Consider the following 21,548-nt stretch of genomic DNA (forward strand, 5'->3'; position numbering starts at 1 on the left):
TTTCAATACTCTTCTCTCCGCTGTTTGTTTCCACAAGAAAGGAGCTTAGCTCTTGTCTACAGTGCCCACTTCGATGTCAGAGGATAAAACACTGACAAAATGCCCCTGGCCTTGCCGTTCTGAAGGCTATCGTTTATAGAAAGTAGGGTGTAGGACAGACGGAAATGAAAAAGAAAGCCAACAGATGAATTCTCCACGCACGGCTGAGTTAATCAGATCACATAGCAAAATACTCGTAGTTTATACAGCCCAGTCATCTTTCAAAATGGCACCCAAAATGATACGGACACAAGCAACTTTAGTATGATAAAGATGGCTTGTGTCTGTATGGCCTGCTGCAAAGGTCACGGTGAAGGAGAGATCTGTTTGGCTTGATCGTGCTCATTTCCAGTGCGTAGGCTCTCAGTGTTCCTGGAGCCTGTTACGTTGGTATGAAGTCTTAGCATCTTTTTTGGGGGGGAATTCAAACAGCCCCATAGCTAGATGAGTTCTCAGGGGAGTTTGAATTATTATAAATTCCTTCTGTCTCAAGGTACCCTGGTCAATCTGAGTTCTTTACAGAAAGATTTCCACTAATTGTTCACTCGCTTGGCCGTCCCCTCTGTCCATTGCAGGAAGTAATTTAATTGAGCCCCAACATTTGAATGAATGGTCACTGCTAGGGCTGTGTGTAAAATAAGCAATCAAGGTATGGCCCACGGACTGGGGAGATAGCTACAGAGGTAACTTCTCGCTGAACAGGCACAGGGACCTTGGTCCAAGCTCTAGAGCCCACTTATAAATAAGCCCCAGGCCAAAGAAAGAGCCTGTCTCAAAAGCCAACCCACAGTTCTCTTCTGGTATGTGCTGATACTAAAATATCTGCACAGACAGACATACCTAATACACACGCACACACAGACAGACATACCTAATACACACGCACACACAGACAGACAGACAGACAGACAGACAGAGTGGGTGGGAATAGAGTCAATCTTCATTCTTCTGATATCCACAGCACATCCTGACTTCTGCCCTTTTATTCCCAATGTCTACAGTCCACATCCAGAAGTAAAAGTGTCAAAAAAAAGAACCCAAATTTAGAACCATTTAGTTCATGGCAGAAATTTTCAGCTAAAGAAACAATTAGTTTGGAAATTAGAATATATAATGAAACTCATACAAAAGGAAAAGAAACACCTAACTTTGCCCTTCCAAGTCACCCATGTCTCACTGCTCTGTCACAATTTGGGGCACTATCTGTGGACTGGCATTTTAGCTATGTGCAAGTCACCTGATTTTTGATGACAGGTGACAAGCATTTGGACATAATAACCATTGTCCTTTCTTGGGCCAGACGTGCCTAAGCCAAGCCAAGCTGTCTGTGTTCAATTCTCAAAGAGGCTGAGGTGGAAGCCGACTGGTCCAGTTATTATTTTTAAGACAAATTAAAAAAAAAAAAAGCAGGCTCTTCATTAGAACTGAGGCTCACCTGATGTGCGGAGACAGGAGATTTCGACTTCTTTCTTTTGCTCCTCTTTCTCTCAAAGCCCTTAATAGAATGAGGCAGCTGCGGCCTCCTTTCCAATTGCTGTAATCAAGTTAGTCTACATTCTTTCTGCTGAGGTATAATTTTATAGTCAACAGTGTGTATCTCCGAATGTGGATATTTTGGGGGCATTTGGGCCCAAACCAAGAACACCTTGGAGCCTACTGTCAGCTCTCCAGTGCTACAGGAAAGACGCACGCTACCAAAAGCCCTTACCACAGGGTCAGATTTACAAGCCGGGAAGGCAGCAATCTCAGAAGGAGAAATCGTCTGGAAAACAGAGTACCCATCCACAATCCCGTAGAGACTTGTTAAAGCTGCCGTCTTCAAACACGCTTTAGTTTGGGGCTTTTTTACCGTCAACTCGTGCCTTCAGAATGAGCTCGATATTGCCTTTCAGTGTATCTGTTTCATCTACCATTGCTCGGTACAAAGACATAAAGTTTCCCGTCATTATCTGAAACAAATGTCTCACTGAGCAAAGTTCCTCACGCACATAAGCTGTGTTTACTGATGCGCAGCCTCTAACTGTGGCGTAGGACTCCGTGAACTCTTTCTGTACGCAGCAACTTAAGGTCTCACGGTTCACCAAGCGCATCTTACCCAGCAACCACTGCCTCTGCCCTTCGAACCCCAAGGCATGCGCAGTAAATGTAAGGATATGATTCGGTTCCAATATAATTTTATCTATTACATATCAAGCGGCTAGGGGCTAAGGAGGCAGATCCATTGGTAGAGGGTTGTCATGCATAAGTTCAACCTGCAGAACCCGGCAAAAGGCCAGTTGTTACAGGGTACGCTATGCTTGTAACCCCAGAAGGATCCTTGGAGACCACTATAGCCTACATGTAAGGTCCAGGTTCGGTGAGAAATTCCGTCTCCAAAAATCTATATGGATAGCACCTCGAGAAATGAAACCCAAGAGTGAGAGTGACCTCTAGCCTCCACATACATGAGCACACACATGCACGCGCGTGCGCGCGCACACACATATACACATACACACATTAGCGCGCATACACACACACGCGCACACACACACATGCACGCACACATACACACATTAACACGTGCACACACACACACACACACACACACACACACACACACCTACGCATACCCAGAGGCATCAAAGTGGGTTTGACATACAAGTCTAAGTTTGTTGAACTCCGGCTTACAACACTAATTTGAATCAATCTCTTAAAGCTTTTCTGAGCATTGATAATTTGATGTTAGTACGTCTATTGGTGGGTTTAGAAGCAAATAGTGTCCTGTTTTCTTTGTCACACAGCTCAGGTAACAGCAGATTAATAACAAGTTGCTCTCCTGACTCGGTGCGCTGTCTTCAAAGTTGACTGAACTCACTGTCCGTATGTCACGCCACTACAACAGCTCAGATGAGGGGACATCAGAGCAATCTATAGCGGTTTTTTTTTTACAGGAACTGAATAGAAATAAGTGGAGATGGGTACTTCTATTCTCTGTTCACAGTCTCTATGGAGACACATTTCTTTCTCTCGTTTTCTCTCTTCTTGATCTTCATTATCATTTCTTTCCTTCGTATTTTTTCCCTTCTATTGTATTCTGTGATTACAGCAGCATCACTTTAGTATGAAATTATATGAAGCATCTTCCTTCTTATATTGGCCTCTTTGGGGACACCAACTGTGCCTAATTTCCGATCTGCCTTCCCAGTATAACCTGGAAAAGTCGCAAATATATCTCGATCCTTTTTATACCACTCTTAAGTGTCTTTTGTATTGTTCTTGGCTTTCCCGTCTTTAAAAAATGTTCCCACCCCCTTTACACTTTACATTCTCCACACAATTATGGACTCCACACTTTCTTCACCTCTTCTAACACACACACATCTTGTCAATCAGTTGTCCCTTCCACCTCTCCTTTTTACCATTTGCTCCTTGTGTAGTAGATGATTTCATACATTCAGACGCTATGCTTTGATCAAATCCACCCACCATCAATCCTCCAATTTCTCCCCTAGCTCTGGCTTTCTTGTCTTAACCCACAACATTTGGAAAACTCCCTTATATTTAAAACAATATCAGAAAAACTGTCATCAAGTCATCTTCTCTTTTTAAACAAGTGTGTGAGTTTGCATATTACTGTGAGTACATGCGTATACACACATAGGAAGGAGCTTGTGGGCATGTGGAGGCCAGAGGTCACCTCCAGGTGTCATTCCTCAGGTTCCACCATGGAGAGATAGATAGATAGATAGATAGATAGATAGATAGATAGATAGATAGATAGAGGAGAGGAGAGAGAAATCATTAGCTAGATAAACAATCACTAAGTCAGATAGATATTTTATGTATATGGATGTGGGTATTATTATCTTTTCTTTCTAAAAAAATTTATTTTATTATGTATATGTGCATAGGTATGTTTCTGTATCTGTATGTGCCCCATGTTTACACAGGCACCTGAAGAGGCCAGAAAAGGACCCTGGAACAGGAGTTACAGATATGTGAAATTTGACAACCAAACTGGAGCTCTTTTCAAGAACAGCAATTGCTTCCAACCCCTGAGCCATCTATCCAGCCCCCAAGACATTATCTTTTGGGGGCTTTCCCGTCATTCTATGAAAAAATGTTTTTAAATGGTTATGTGCATATATATGTACATACACACACACACACACACACACACACACACACACACTCGGTGATTTTAGCTTAAAATTATTTCTTTAAGATGACTTCCAAGAAGCAGGATTATGTCAAAGAACATAAACATCTTCGCCCCATCGTACATTTTCCCAGTCCAGTTATACCCACCGCTCTTCTTCCTTAGCCTAGAATCTCATACCCAAAGAACACCCAGACTCCCTTGTGCAGTGTCTCCATCTACTGAAATAGCCAAGTCCCTGCTCTTCAGCCTCTTTCTAAATAAGATTTATTATTGCTTCCTAATCAAAGGCAATTATGTTCCGCTTGAAGGAAACCACCGAGTCTCTTGGAGTCCCCATTAGACTGGAGTATGAGGATAAAAATAATAAGTGTTTTATAGAGTTGCTAAGTTAAATATAGATTGCTTGAGAAGGTGCCTGGAAAAAAGCAAGTGCGTGCTTAGAAAGGGAGGTTGACTAAAAATTACACTTGAGTAGGATCCAGCATTACTATAAGGCCTCTGTTTGACACCCATTGTTAGAGCAAGAAAATGCTCATTTCCTATCTTTCAATTTAGAATTGGGGAAAAAATGGTAGATGTCAACAGAACATTTCCTCTCTGGGGTAAATGCTAAAAAAGAACAAATCAAAAGCTAAGTGAAAGAATGAATTAGCGAGACTTCAGTGTTAGTACACTTCTGCTTGTCTACCTCTAGGCACGTCTAACACCACAGCTAGCATGGCCAGCCCTGCCCAGTGGGTTGCCTATGGACTTGAAAGAACAGGCAGGACACAAAATAGGTGGAATTGCTACCTTCTGGTTTATGATACTGCATCTTTCCATTAGTGAGCGATGATGTTTGAAAATGGAAGGTGGAAAGGCAAAGTGTCCTTGCTCGTTTTTACCGTCAATGTTGCATAGAGTCATCTGAGAAGGAAATGCCAATGAGGGCTTGCTCAGATTTGTCTGAGGATGTGTGCACATGCGTGTGTGCGTGTGTGCGTGTGTGTGCATGCGTATGTGCATGTGTCCGTGTCTGTCTATGTGCGTACATGTGTGTGTGTGTGTGTGTGTGTGTTTTATTGACTGATGTAGGAGGGCCCAGTCTACTGTGGGGGTATCACTTGCTGTAAGGATGGCCCTAGTCTGGATCAGAAAACTAGCTAACCCTAAACCTGCAAGTGAACTAATAAGGAGTGTTTCCTCATGATTTCTGCTTCAAGTTCCTGCCCCAGCTTCTCTCAGTCATGGACCACATGTAAGCCTAAATAAACCTGTTCCTCCCCTAAGCTACTTATGGTCATGACACTTGCCATAGCAACAGAATGCAATCAGAATACCACGGAGATTCTGTTGGGATAGATGGCTGAAAAGGCTTTGTTCTCCTAAGCCATCAGTGTTAGTGTTTCCAGACTTCGCAGAAAAATAAGTATTGGATGAAAGAACAAATACCGGTGGTTACATCCCCCATGTCGTCCTTGTGATGAGAAGCACGGTGGCAAAGGCCAGTCAAACTTACAGGGAAGATACTGAACCGATTTGAACATGGCCCAAAGTTGGGTTTCAGAAATGAGCTCCTAACTCCTCTGCAATCCCAAGATCAGAGGCTGCACATGCTAGTCTCCCTCCCTGCTGCGTCTGCTGATGCCCTCTTTTCTAAAAGCCCCTGAGATAGATAAATCATTGGAAATACAATTCTGTGCTGTAGGTGGGGAGACAGGATTCCTATTCCCGAGCATATGGAAGAACCGCATTCTATATAGTGCATGAAATATCAGTTGGGCAAGCTCCGTCTAGAGCTAAATCGATCCATATGATTGGAATTCTGCCCAGACTCTTTAACCAAAGGGAAAACGAAGGCATCGTTTTAAAATTAGCATTATCAATACGGTAATACGTTTTGAATGCTAGTTGGGCCTGACATAGGAAGTGATGTAATAAGAGGGTGCTTACTGCTCCAGTCTTTTGAACAGGAAATGTTTTCCCTGAGGAATAGAATACTTGAAAACTGCAGATTGCATTTTAATATTAACCAGATTTCTACATTAAACATGATTTCCTAGAACAATTTGATTTTTCTTCCCCCCACCCCTCGTTATCCCCACCGCGCCCCTCAAGTGAGTGATCAGAACTGCATTCAACCCACAGGCAGCTCCTGAAACAGACCCAGGGCTGCCTGCAATTTAAATGTCAAAGTCTGTGCTCTAGATTGGGAGAGAATCACTCAGTGACATGCGTCAGTCATTCCTCCCTTCCCTCCCTATCTCGGTGTTGCCTGATGTGTTTGGATGGCTACAAATTCTCCCTGGTTTCTCCGATTGTCTCCAAGTGCAAACTTTCAAAGCTTGTTTCTCCTTTGCTGGGTTTGAGATATGCAAGGGCAATCAACCTCTAGAACTTGCAAGAAGGAACAAGAAAATTGCCAGACCTGTTTTAAATTTTGAAAGGTGCAGAAAGGAGTTTTTTTGCACCCCTAGACTCATTTCTGCAAGTAAGTGCTGAGCTGAAAACCCTTTTAACAGACTAAAGCGCATCTATCCCCGGTGGACAGATACATAAGAATTCAGTTTAAGCTACCAAATATGCCCCCTCTCAGGGCAGCTGTGAGAGCAACGACAGCTCCTGATTGGTTAATGGAAGCATTTCAAGATTTATGGGTTTCGATTGCCTTCGTCTTTGGCAGCCCGTAAAACGGTGAAATAAAGACAATTTAGCCACAGTGGTGCAGAGACGGAGAGGTGGAACCTGGACGAACTCCTTGCAAGGAGTGTGCTAGCATTCTTGATCCCCTGAAAGCAGACTGTCACAATGTGGAGGGGACATATGGAGAGCCAGAATCACAGAGAGGGACGGTTAGGCACCATGAAGCATGAGGAACTGATGCACGCCGCAACCCTTGTGAGAATCTTCACTGCCGCTCAGTAACACAATAGTGACCAATGGTAAGTAACAGTTACAAACATAGCCACGGCTTGGAACGCGGCTCAGTGATTTAAGTGCTTGCTGCGCAAACACAAGGACCAAAATTTGTGTCTCCAGCACCCATGGTTAGCCAGGGTGACTTATAATCCCGGTGATGGAAAAGCAGAGACTGAAAGGATCCTGGAAGCTCACTAGACACCTAGTCCAGCTGAATTAGTAAATTTCAAATGTAGGGAAAGAGAATGCTTTGAAAAATAAACTGGGGACAAACTAGCAGCTTAGCCTATTATGCAGGGGTAGTGCAGTCATGGATCTTATAGGAGAACCTACTACCCTCACCTTATTGGACCAGCTTAATTACTAATGCATTCTAGAATCTCTCCTTATACCTACAGTTAAGCGTAGTTCTCACCCCTCATCAAAGAAAGCTTCTTGTTACAGCAAGTGAACATCATTGCAGAAAAACACAACTGGTTATAATGCATAGATCAAGATATTATGGGTGACCAGCCACAACAGATACTTCTATAGATAGATAGGTAGATAGATAGATAGATAGATAGATAGATAGATAGATAGATAGATAGACAGATAGATGCATAGATCAAGTGATTATGAATGCTTAATCCCAAAAGATACATAGATAGATAGATAGATAGATAGATAGATAGATAGATAGATAGATAGATAGATAGATAGATAGACAGATAGATGCATAGATCAAGTGATTATGAATGCTTAATCCCAAAAGATACATAGACAGATAGATAGATAGATAGATAGATAGATAGATAGATAGATAGATAGATAGATGGATAGATAGATGATAGATACTCTAACACATCTCCTTTACCAATTAGCATCTCCCAAGGATGAGCCTCTGGCCGGTTATCTAATACAAAGTGGTCAGTACTGAAATTATATACACACACGAGCAACACCAAATGGCACAGAAGATTTTATGTATAAGTTTATGCATGTACCCCCCCACACACCAATAACAGTCAAAGAAAAAATGGTCATCAATTTGAAGGAGAATGAGAAGGCACAGAAAGCATGATAGGTGTTGAAGGGAGGGAAGAGAAAAGGTAATAAAGGAAGTGATGTAATTATATTTTAATAAAAATTCATTTCAACAAAGGGGAAAATAATAAAGCAGAGAGTAACAGGAAGACATTTGATATTGACCTTTGGCCTCCACATCTGTACTCATGGGCATGTACAGACACATCCATACAAAACACAGACATGCACATTCCACACACATACATACATACAGAGAGAGAGAGAGAGAGAGAGAGAGAGAGAGAGAGAGAGAGAGAGATCAGACAGTCAGACAAACACATACAGAGAGAGACAGAGAAGAGAGTTTTAAAAGTAATTTTGACTTATACATGTGTGGTGGCTCACGTTTATAATCCCAACCTTGTCAAGAGACAGGTGTATTACAGATTTTTGATGACAGCCTGAGCTATATAATAAATTCCAGGACATAACAGGCTTCAGTGTAAGATCCTGCCTCAGACAAACAAAAGGACAAGGAGGAGGCATCTAAGGAGTAAATCAAGGAAAAGTGATTATCTAAGATGCCCCAGGCCCTGGAGTCCATCTTCAGCATCCCTCAACCAATCATTCTTCACAGGAAATGCATCTCTAATACAATGAATGAACTTAAAAATTAGGAAATCAAAAAGCAACCTCAAGGTTATGCTACAAGTCTAGCGCGCTCTCTCTCTCTCTCTCTCTCTCTCTCTCTCTCTCTCTCTCTCTCACACACACACACACACACACACACACACACACACACACACACACACATACACACAAAGTCATATGCAAAGGAGCTGGCGATGCAGAGAATGCCTGTGGAGAATTATATCTATAGGTTAATCAAAGTAGGAAGATCTGCCTGTCCACTGGGAGTGGCACCATTCCCTGGGCTCAAATTCCTTACTGCATTATTTTAGAGAGAGAGAGAGAGAGAGAGAGAGAGAGAGAGAGAGAGAGAGAAGAGAAGAGAAGAGAAGAGAAGAGAAGAGAAGAGAAGAGAAGAGAAGAGAAGAGAATGAGAGAGCATGAGGTGAATAGGACCATTCATTTATCTTTTCTTCCTGGTTATGCATGCAATGTGACCAGACAATTCAAGTTCCACAGTGGACTGTACCGACAACAGATTATGGTGTGTCCTAAACTCTGTGCCTAAACAATCTCCTCTTCCTGCAGGTATGTCTGTATCCTGTTCCAGCAGCAAGGATAAGTAAGGCATCATCCAAATTTAAAATAAGAAAACAGATGCAGAAAGACCCAAGTTCTTCCAAGACAGAAAAAAAATACAAACTACACATGCAGTAGAAAGTCACTGAATCAGGACTTGACCTCTGGCGACTTGAATGAAAGATCAGTGCCTTTCCCTTTTGTAACATTGCTACCCACTTCACTATTAACCTTCTTTCAGTCTGACACACCAACCAGGCAGTGGGCACCAAGGTCTTGATTATCTCAGCCTTGACTCCGTGCAATTGACATTGAGTGCATTTAGCCTTGACATTATAACCTTGTTCGAAATAGTCTGCCTGACTGCAGTGGATTGATTTTACAGGTAGTTGTGATCAGACATATGTGTCCTGGGAACTCGAGTATGGTCCTCTGTAAGAGTTCTGAACTACTGAGTCATGTCTTCTGCCCCATGATAGACATGAAATGCTCAGTGGACTAGCCTAGCAGTCAACAGAAGCTCCGTTCGTCTCAGAGAGACGTCTGCAAACATGGTCTGCTGTCCGACTTAATGGTAAAATGCTGTTTTGATCTAACTTCAGTAGCCAGGCAGGGCTATCACTTCCAACAATGTCTGTTCAGCACGATATTTGATTTTTTTTGGCCAATGCAAATAAGACATGGTATGGGAGGCCTTCAAATGAGAAAGGAGAAACAGACATATTACTCATTGACAATGCGTTGAGCTCACATTCTTGGAACTTCAAAGGAAGCCTGTAATGGACTGGCAGCTACTCAATAAATAACTCTATGAAGATGGGCGAATGCAAGGTATGTTTTATGCTGTGGATTTGTATCTCCTTTGGGAAAATACTCGAAAAATAAACTTGAAAATATTGGGCGAATGTTTCATATTCCAAGGATCAGACAAGGGACTACGGTGGGTGAAAAAATAGATCATATTGGAGACAATCAAGCGACCTAGATGAATCCAAATCAGGAGAGACATCCTTTCTTCATGGCAAGTGAGTCTTCTGCACAGTGCGAATCAAACAATAGAGATATAATTCATGCTGTCAACTTGAGAATAAAACACGAGGGCAGGTCTAAGTTGCCAGCCACCATTAAAGGGTACATCAGTTTCAGGCTTATGAAATGCAATTCCAGCATGCCAGACACGAACTGCCAATTACAAGAGAATGGACATATATATATATTTAGAAGTTATGAACAGGGGCAGGAGTGATGGCTAGCAGTTAAGAGTCTTTGCTTCTTTTCCCAGAGCATGCCTATGGCAGTTTACAACCATCCAGAACTCCAACTCTAGGGGTATCTGGCACCCTATTCCTACGTCTGTGGTGCTGCCTGTACGTGTGCACATGCCTGCATGCGTGCAAAGCACTCATACACACAAAAATAAAAGTAAATGCAGCTTTTAAAACTTACGGTAAAGAACTTCTGAGCCAAGAGAATATTTGAACATTGAATCGGTTATACGAAGGGATCTCACGTCACTTCGACACCTGTAATTTGTCATTATTATTAAGCCATGAAGTGAAAAAGGGGAGCCAGGCAGTATGTGTTCTCCTGTGGTAAGTTTATGTTGGAATGAGATACTAGCCCACCAGAGCCGCTAAAATATTTTTTAATGAATTCATAAAGAAAATCCAGACACTTAAAAATAACAAGGCCTACAACAGTGAGTTCCAACAGGGCGTGCTGAAGGGCGATCAATATTTTTCCTTGAGACTTTCTTCCCCTCGTTTTCTCTTGCAAACACAGACATTAAGAGGTGAAGAGATCATTAGTTGCATCTTAAATACTAATGAGTTCAAAGCCAGATGTTTCAAATTTAAGGCTTCAATTTTTGATAGAACAACTTTCTCAAACAGGCAGCTTTACCTCCGACCTTCCAGGGTATGAAATAACAGGGGTTATTTTTCATACATTCCCTAAGTAGATAAAATGTCGCATGGGCACAAAAAACTTCATCACGGGTTTAAATCACAGTTCTGCATAATTTACAGAAACATAAAAGGATCACACTCCGAGTCTTAGATTTTATGGAAATGCATAGCACAATATCCCTAAACAGCCCTCCAAGAAATGCTAATCAGTATAGTTTCAACTAACATTTATAGAGCAGTGAATTAATATTGTGATTAAGACTAAACTATCAATAGCCTTTGCTTTACTTTCACTATCGACTGATTATAATTTAATGCACCACAATCCATTCAACCCTTAAAACAGACCCATGAAAATGTCTTACTATCACTGCTCATCTTAGAAGCAAGATAATGAAGTTGACATGTTCAAATTTTAGCCATGGTTGGGTGTCACTAGTGAATAGTGTAGTTTTCTTACTTTTAACCCAGGTTGGCTTTGAACTTGCTAGGTTACCAAAGATGATTCTTGGCTTTGATCATCCTACACCACCTCCCTCTCTCCTTCCCTCCATCTCTCAGTGTCTCAAACCCAGTTTATGGGATGCTGGATGTTGACTCCAATGCCTTACATTTTAGATACTTTAGATAATTTAGACAATCTCTGTACTATCTGGGCTACCTCTGAAACCCTCCTAGAACGTATATGACATAGATCAGTTATCAGCATTCAGATTCACAAACAAGTGGGCAATGGTCTCATGCGCTAGATGCTGGATTGTTCAACACTGATATTGTAGCATGAGAAGAAACATGTAGATACATAGAAGTTCTACATATTTTATAGATTAGATCCCACACCCCAAAAGCATCGAATATGAGCTAGAGGTCTAAGAAGCTGTTGTGCCAATTTGAAATTAATAAGAAATCTCTATTTATTTAGACATGCTGTCCTGTAAGATTCAAATGCTTGGATAGATGTGAGTTATACAATGCTACTAAAATAATCACAGTAAAAATTCACTATCAGAAGAAATAAATGGGTGCTCTAAGACACTATACACGCAAAGACTTAGAATGAGTAAAATATATTTTAGGCTATATAAAAAGAGACTATAATATAAATTTCTCAAAACCTTCTTCTTCTTCTTCTTCTTCTTCTTCTCCTCCTCCTCCTCCTCCTCCTCCTCCTCCTCCTTCTTTCCTCCTCCTCCTCTTTTTTCCTCCTTCTCCTTCTTTCTCCTTCTACTTCCCCCCTCCTTCTTTCCCTCCCTCCTCTCTTTTCTTTTCCTCTCCCTTCCTCTCTTCTCCTGCCACCCCTCTACATACTCACCTTTCTTGCAATTATTTGAGCCCCCCAAAATAACCAGAGAAGTGAGAACCAAATATCTTATTGATTCATGGATCAGGGTCTATAAAGAAGGAAAATTACCACAGAGAAGGAAATACAGACAAACTCCAGCTAAGATCTAACTAACCCAATGGCAAATTATTCATGTAGAATTGTGGAGACAGAGCAGAAATCATCCCTGGAGTTGTAGAAGTCCCTCCCTCCAGCTCCTACAGTAGCAGGGAGCCTTAATCCAAACAGTTCTAAATGGATGAGTGTCTTCTTTGTTTGAAGGAAATCTCCAGGGTCTCAGACTCAAATTTCAATCATGCACTCATTCACATCTTGCACGTTTCCCCAACCTTCATAAATCTCTTTCTACTAAGTAAATCTAATATTCCCATATGAGGATTGGGCTTCGAGAAGAAATATTAGACAAACTTTTTTTACTTACCAACCCAAGGGTAAAAAATAAAACACTGAGAAAATGAAGCTCAACATAAACATAGGAAAATACTTTCCAACAGGTTCTGAAGGCCAAGGTGTTTGTTGGCTGTCATCTTTCCTTTCACACATCCACTCTAATCAAAACGCTCAGGGCATACCAAAACATACACCTTCCTTCTTCCGTGAGCTTTCCCCAAACATAGATCCTGGAATTTAATGTCAGCCTATCTAATTCTCCTTCCAAAGTTTATATCCTGTGTTGGTACTTGTTAAGCACATAGATGCTATGACCCCTTTCAATCTGAGTGCACGGGGTTGGAGCCCTGAGATTTGACATTTCAACTAGCTCTTCTACTCATGTGCACACAGATGAACTACAGGGAAATGAGTGAGGTTAGCCTTGGGTGTCAGCCGATGGTTGTGTAGAACAGCTCTTTTCTTCTTGGAAGGAAACAGCAAGACACCTAAATGCCTTTAGTGGATGATCCTGAGTTATTAAAGGAGTATCTGGTTGCTATGAAGACCATCATTAAATTATCCTTAAAGTTGCCAGATGACACACCACTGGCTACTACTCACTGAAAGCAAAAAGTGCTCAGCTGCTAAAGATTGTCTTACCCAATATGATAAGTCCTCAAGAACTACCTGGGTGTAGTTCTTGTTAGTTAGAACGAACTACCTGTTAGTTAGTTCTTATGAACTTGACCCAAACTAGAGATATCTAAGAAGAAGGAAACTCAGTAGAGGACTGCCTCCATCAGATTGTCCTGTGGGCATGCCAGTGGAGTATTTCTTGACTCATGGTAGACATGGGAACTTCTGACCCACTGTCGGTAGTGCAGTCCCCTAGCACATAGCCCTGGATTATGTAAGGGAGATAGCTGATCAAGCCAGTAAGCAGTATTTCCTCTGTGGTCTGTGCTTTCCATTTCTGCCTCCAGGTTTCTGTCTTGGCTTCCTCTGATGGTGGACAGCAACCTGTAAGCCAAATTAGCCCTATCCTCTTCAATCTGGTTTTAGTTAATGTATCATCATAGCCACAGAAAGAAAACTAAGACACTATGGAAGAAACCACTTGACTTCTCAGGTTTTTTGACTCTCATTGACCAAATGGAACCTGAAGAGCAGTGTAATATATATTCCCTATCAATAATAATTGGGAATTTTATATTCCTGTCATCCCTGAAGAGATCATTTATCTCACACTAGAACTTATCATGGTAAAAACAGGATAACACACATAAACTGACTCTTCTGTGGGAACACCACTAGCTTCTTATATTTAAAAAGTGAGAGGTTTCCTCTACGTATCATATTATTTCTGTGACTTCTTGGACTTTCACACAGGACATGAAAACATGCCTCATTGTGTACAAATGTGATTTAAAAGTTACATAGCACAACATACAGTTGATGAGAGCACAGCCTCTGATACTGTACAAAGTTCAGAAACTGAAATCGTTACATTTGTGATGCTCAACAAGCTACAATGCCACCATAGGGTTTCTTATGTGTCAGTGCACACAGCAAGCTAGGTAGCCAAATGGAGCTTCTGCAGATTATCTTGTCTCTACCTCCCATATCATGCACCTCATCTTTACTAGTTTCAAAATATTTTTCCATATCATAAAAAGGGGAAAGAATACAAATATTCTGCTTGTGTTTTTGTCCTATTGATTTTGGCACTATGTGTCAGGAACAAGAATTGGATTTCCAGTTATTTTGATGTCAAGATAGGGCAACTAATTAACAACAACAACTACAACAACAACCAAAGTAGAAGATAGGAAATGCCCAAAGTAATGTTCCACATGATAACATTTTATGGGCCTGTTCCCATCCCAAAGCTTCTATAACAGTAGATAACAGTTGTGGACATAGAGAAGTTTAATTAATCTATCTCACTTAATACTAATATTTATGTGATTTGTGACCATGTGTTCTATACATCCACATGTCTTTATATTGCGAGGATCTGTGGTGATACATGAACTTGTACTCTAGTTTGAATACATCCTTTTACAATCAAAGGAAACTCTCTTTGTCTCTGTGTCTCTTTCTATATCTCTATCTCTATCTCTCCCTGTCTATCTATCTCTATTTCCCTCTCTCTCTCTCTCTCTCTCTCTCTCTCTCACACACACACACACACACACACACACACACACACACACACACACCACATACACATACCTCTTATCCCTTCTCCTCTATGTGTGTATCCCTGTCATATATGGAAGTCAGAGGACTTAAGTGGAAACCTAAGTGTTCTTTGGAAAGCCGTTTGTGTTGGATGGTGTTTTGCTGGGGCAAACATGCGAAGGAACGTTTCACTGAAGCACACACAGATGAAAGAATGTTCTACTAAAGCAGGCATGCAAAAAACACATGATGAAGGACTCTTCCCTAATGACATTTCATGTCTTGGTCTGCCTTACACTGCATAGTTAAGTTCAATTTGCTGGGACTCCATGGAGAGAAATGCACCAAAAAACCTACTGGTGGTGTTCTGTGGCTTCTGGCTGCTTCTGCAGACTCAGGCCAAATTGGCAGAGTGTTGTCAGTTGAGACAAAATCACTTGCTAAGGCAAGACACATAGTAAGACAAGACCCCTGGAGGACACATGATGTTTGGAGGGAGTATAACTAGAACTCGACAGACAGTGACAGATGCTAAGTGCGGCTTGCTTATAGAGCTAGCAGTACAATGCTTATTGATTTCGAGTCTTCACTGATCTTTACTTCACTGAGAGAGGCATACCCTAGAAATTTCCTGTCCTTCTTGTTGACCTGGTTCCTCCTGCTGACTTGTACTGAGGCTGAGGCTTGGCTGTCTCTGCTAAGTAGTACCCCCATTGCTATCCTGACTCTACCTAGACTGCTGATGTGAAGTGTTAGTGAGTGGATTGTAAACTGAACTTCTGATTTCCTGACCACGCAGATGGGATTTGCTCCAAAGAACCATTTCTAACGTCCACTTCCCTTATACCCTTTCTTTCTCACTACCTCTGGTGGGTGGTGGGCTAGAAGGAAAGTTAAAATGTTTAAGAACCATCTTTAAAAGTAGGCTTTGAAAAAATTTTTAAAAATGAAAATTAAAGTTACAGATGTTGGTAATTAACCTTCCCCTTTGTTTGAGGGAGGGCCTCTTGCTCTGCACTGCATCCTCTAGGCTGGCTGACCTGTGAACTTTCAAGGATTCTTCTATCTCCATCTCTCACCACAGAATCCCAGTCCTAGGATTGCAGATGTGCTCTCTTGCATCAGGCTTTGAGTGGCCTCTGGGGATCCAAACTTAGGTTCCCACACTTGTGTAGCAAGAGCTTTGCACATAGAACTATCTCCTCAGTCCCGGGGACATCTTTGAAGTAGTTCATACCTTCAAATACACAGTGAAATTGTTCATTAGTTCTCAAGCTCTAAGCAACAGCATGTAGGGTGGCTATGTACTTTTTTCTCTGCAAAATATATAGCATTTTGACTTATCGTTTGATAGACGGATTTTCTTTAGATAAGTCAACCAACCATAAAGCCTCGGTCTTCAGACTGATGCTTTAATTACAAAGTTCGGCTTGAAACCTTAGGGCGAGGAGGGAGACTTGTCAAAGATTTTATCTTGTGATCACACATCTATTCAAGCCTGTGAATTTGTCAGAGAAAGCCACTGAATGTTCCTAAGGGAAACGAAGAACGTTGTGAAGGAAACGCTAACCCCACACAAGTGTCATAGGCATGGGAAATCAATGTCTGCAAAGTCTTTAGACTGTCAGAAAAAAAAACATGGTTGGGGCTGCTTTGGCTCTGACTCCCTGAGACACCCACAGGAATTATTAGAGGCTCAGAATGGCAAGCCTCATTACCATAGATGTAATAAAGCTTATTTTCTGCAGACTTTTTGGTCATCACCCCTTAAAAGTGGTGAAATGCTGATATCCCCCAAACTCTCATGAAAAATGGAGTAACTAAATCTAATTTTTGAGTCTAAAATTGCTAACTTCCTAGAAAAACCATCAAGAATTACACAGAGGACTACTTCTCTGCATATAAGCAGTAGTGGAGGGTTATCTCAAAGCCTGTCATAGTTAAAGGAAGGAAGGAAGGAAGGAGGAACAGCAGTTTATGCTATACATTTTATCCCAGACAGTTGATTCTAGTGAGTCCCAGATAAATAGATCCACAATGTACCACAGCAGTTAATGAGCATACCCTAAGGGCCATATTTACACTGACTTACAGGGCATTTGCCTGCACTTTGTGTGTTTGAGGGATGGGATATATTCGTATACATACATCCACATGTTTGCACCAGGACATATGATGAGTCTGAGGACAAAGTCAAAGCCAGGCCTCTTCCTTTATCACTGCTCCTGGGGTCTCTCAATGAACCTGGGCTTCAGTCACTAAGCAAACCTATTAGGCCAATAAGTCCTATGACGTCTTTTGATTCTCTCTACCCCCAATGTTGAGACTCTATGGATGTGCCAATGCGTTCGGGATTTAACTTGGCTGCTGGGTCGTCATCCAGGTCTTTATGCTTGCCGAGTAACCACTTTATAGACAGCCATCTCCTCAGTCCTCAACTGTAGCTTTTATAGCACATGAATGAGATAAGAACACATGGTTCTCTGGAAAAGATACAGGACACCACCTATACTGGCAGGCATTAGACTGGCCTTTGAGTGCCTTATCTCAGATACTGGACACAGAGGAGAAGTACTAGGCAATATGCTTTTGTGAATACACAGGTTAGACTGCCCTATCTCCAATGTTTATTCCTATCATGGATAAATAGTTCTTTGAGATTGGACACATGTAATTTGTTTACTTTCTTCATGCATGTGGTTTTCATGGCAACTGATATGGGAGCAGAAGAGATTGTTGGATACTCAGAGCTTGCAAGTAAGGTGGCTGATAACAAAACGTCTAGGTGACTCTAGAGGCAACACGGTTCCCATTTCCTTAAAAATACATGAGCCTTTCTCAATAGCTGCAAATCATAGACCTTTTGTCATGGCAAAATTCTCTTAAACTTCCCAATTACAGGAATTTTCTGGATGGGCCAGAAATGGATGCTAGATAATATCACCCCTGAGGAAGATGAAAGACCCTGATTCTTTAGCAGGTACCCAGGTACCAGAAAGCAAATGCTGGTACCATAAAATTGCACTGGGATTGGCAGGGTAAGTCCTGGTTACGACCAACTCCTCTTGGCTTCATTCTAATGTTTAAGAGATGCGATCTTTAAGAGATGTTTGTAAAAAGTTACCCATATGCTGTTTTCAATAAGAGGGAGGGAAACATGAAACTAGATCTATTAAAGCTGTCTTTCCACATTTGGTGTTGCATGTCACCATTTTGAAGGATGGCTCATCTTCTAAATGCCCTTAGACTCTGGACTTCATTCAGTTCTAGGATACAGACTTCAGAATAGAGATCTGTATACATCATATTGATTGGGAAGCCCTGGGGATCAATATCATTGAAAGAGTCAAAGGAAACAAGTGGAGAACTGTGTTAAAAAGCAGGAATCTCAGTAAACAGCCCAGTTGACCTCAAAGAAAGTTCCAGAGCAAAAGAAGGTCCTTCAGAGTAGTCAGATCCTTACCCTGTCCAATTGGTGTTTTAATGGATGTGAGATGCCCTTGGAGACCCTGCCCAAGGCAGTTGTCTTCTCTGGGAGACTTCAGTCATGATCCATGAGCGATCTAAAACAACTTGAAAATATATTGGCCTGAGAATAGCATCCGGGACACCCACACCACAGCATCCATTCCTAAGATTAGTTATCAATTCCAACCTTCTTCCTTGCCTTTGTGCATCTGATTTTATTGCTCTGTAGAAGAAAAGAAATAATCTTGGTTCTCCAATCACCTCTAAGAAAACTGAGAAGCCCCAACCATTCGAGACCTGTGACTTAGCAGTGAGTTTGTGCACAGTTTGAATGCACAATAGGGGCAGAGGAGGGGAGTTAACATATTTTAGCACCGAGATGTCAAGTTTCATTAGGGTTAGCTGTTCCAGGAGGAGAGCGAAGGGAACTAAACCAGAGAAACACTAACAAAGTCTCGTGTTACTGCCCTCTTTAAGTGAACTGACCATACGTTGGTAGTTTACTTTGAAAAAGGAGGAAATGTGCATTTTGCACATCTCAGTGAGTCGGTGTTCTCATCCACTGAGACTTCTCATCAATCATTGAAGGGTCAGACGAGCTCACAAGCAAGGAGAGCATCCAAGGTCACTACTGTCGTTATGGCTGAATTACCAGTGTCTTGTGTGAGCATTTACAGTAAGCACTTTTACTTGGTACTGGGCAACACGCCTCGTCACTCTGCCACTGAACGGTCTGTTTCACAAGTTTTCAACTGAGGATAGTCGCACTTAAGTCGATTGTCAACAGAGGTTTTGATTGACCTCAGAAAAGCCAGACTCTTATCTGTGTTCTGGCATTTATGGGCAGATAGAACCCAGTGTTATTCAGAGCCTAAGAGGTTGCCTTTCCTTGCGAACATGGAAGATTTTTCTAAGTAATCTGACAAGTGTGAATGGGTCTCAGATTCATCTGAGTATTCTGTGTGAACAGAGACAATTCTTAATACGATATAAATGGCAAAGGTTTGTTAAGCCTCGAACTATAAATCTAAGTCATTCTAGCCCCAGAGAGCACAGAGAGTCAGTGGATATAACGGGCTTTGATAACAACCTCCAATGCCATGTTCATATCAACTATATATAGAAAGTTACTCAGGGATATTATAAAAGAAAATAGCCCAGTAGCTTTCCACACTCTAGCGTGATTGACATATGGGGCTTTGTGGTTTTATTTATGTTGATATATGCCAGTATACATTCAAATTTTAATCTCTCCAGATGCATTCTGCAATAAGACGCCAAGAGGCCAGGTTCTTCACAATTCTCTCCCAGTGTCCCCAGTATTTTTCCAGCCTTTCTTTTCCATCACCTAAAGTACTCTAGAGTCTAAACCTGCAAGTGGCAAATGGGATTCTCTTTTCTGCTTTATACTGAGTAGCTCACAGCAGACTTTCGAATGGAGCTAGTATGTTTTTGCCGTGAGCTAAGCCTAGGTTAGCTGTGTTGGGTTGTGCAATGGCACAGAGGTGTAAGGACTGTCCCACCTTCCTTAGGAGCCGAGGAGGAACTCTGTCCTTCCTCATGTGTATCTGAGACAACTTCACCTTAAAATCTACCTGAAGGCCAGGAGGCTTTTGCTTTTCTCTGCTTCCCTGTACTTATTTTAGAATCTCCCTTTTTTAGAAAAGAACTGAGGTGGTCGAATATGCACGGTATTTTTGGTAGGAATCTGCTTCTCTCTAGGTGTGCTAAGTTTGCCTGAAATTCATTAAATCACCCAGTTGGAACTAGAACTCATGGTCTCCCTGCTTCAGCCTTTCCAGGGCTGAGATCACAAGTGTGTGCCTCCCCACCCAGTTCTTAATGGTTTTTTTTTTAAAAAATCTAACTATATAGATTTAAAGACCACCAATGTGTATGGTAGGCCCATATATGAGATACCAATTAGATGACAACTGTCATTTGTGACCCTTTCAGAACAATAACATTTTTAATTATCTCAGGAAGCTGTTTTAAGACATATAACTGGAGTTTAAGTTGGTAAAGATGATAATCCAGATTGTTGAGTCAGTAGAGTTGAACTAATACCCCATGTCTTTGCTTAGAAACAGTCTACATAGTTAACATACAAATAGCTAAGCATAGACATGGTTAGGGGATTGGCTTAAAAAGGCAATATCATGAAGACAAGACTTCTTGGTAAAAATCAGAGCTCTCGGCTATGGATGTGCTTGACTGGCTAGTCACTTAACTTACGAAGGAGGGCAATTAGTTTTCAAGCTGCAGCCTTTTTTATTGGGGCGGGGAGGGGGATACTCTGTCAGGCTTCACATTTAAGCCTATTTTCGTCTTCAACAGATTTTTAGAGACCTGAGCTGATATTTTGATACCTTGATAATTTGTGGTCTTGCTAAGACCAAGTCTTTGCATTACCTCCAGGACTTGATTTGTTATTTCAAACTTCCAATTATTTCACACCTCCTTCTGAGGCCTTCCCTAATTGGGTTGTATTTTCTCAGTTGAAATTAGAACTGGACTGAGTTTTGCTTCAAAATCCAAGGCCACTTTGAAAGGTTAAAATTATATCCTTGTTTCTAAATAGACATTACTCTTTTTGTAATCTCAATTTCATCTTGTGGGTCAAATTAGGACCCTAAAGCAGTAGGAAAATATTTTCCTACCCAATCCTGATACTCTATTTTTATTTCTAATAAAGTTGTGATAAATAAGCAAAAGGAAATGTTTATCATTTCAAAAGTTTAGAAGATATTGTGATAGTTCTATATGATCCAGCAAGTGAATTTCGTGATTCATGACGGTTTCCAACTTCATCCCTTCTACAGGTAGGAAAGATCCTGTTACTGCAAGGAGTGATCAAACATTGTGCCCAAATCAAATCAGGCTAAATACATGTTCCTCTTTCTCATTAGAGAGAGAGAGAGAGTTCAGAACAAAAATGTTTAGCTGTTCTTGCAAGACATGAGGGTCTCAATATCAT

At 41.3% G+C, this 21,548-nt stretch overlaps 1 long non-coding RNA gene across 1 annotated transcript; it reads left to right on the plus strand.

Annotated features, from left to right (window-relative positions):
- The first annotated feature begins 5,498 nt into the window (after positions 1 to 5,498).
- Positions 5,499 to 9,651, plus strand: LOC148003161 (uncharacterized). Its single transcript, XR_015632412.1, has 2 exons — positions 5,499 to 7,104; positions 9,308 to 9,651. It is a non-coding gene; the product is annotated as an uncharacterized LOC148003161 (long non-coding RNA).
- Positions 9,652 to 21,548: the final 11,897 nt, after the last annotated feature.

Source organism: Rattus norvegicus, chromosome 10 (assembly GCF_021556685.1).
Source record: "Rattus norvegicus strain SHRSP/BbbUtx chromosome 10, alternate assembly SHRSP_T2T, whole genome shotgun sequence".
Classification (NCBI taxonomy): domain Eukaryota; kingdom Metazoa; phylum Chordata; class Mammalia; order Rodentia; family Muridae; genus Rattus; species Rattus norvegicus.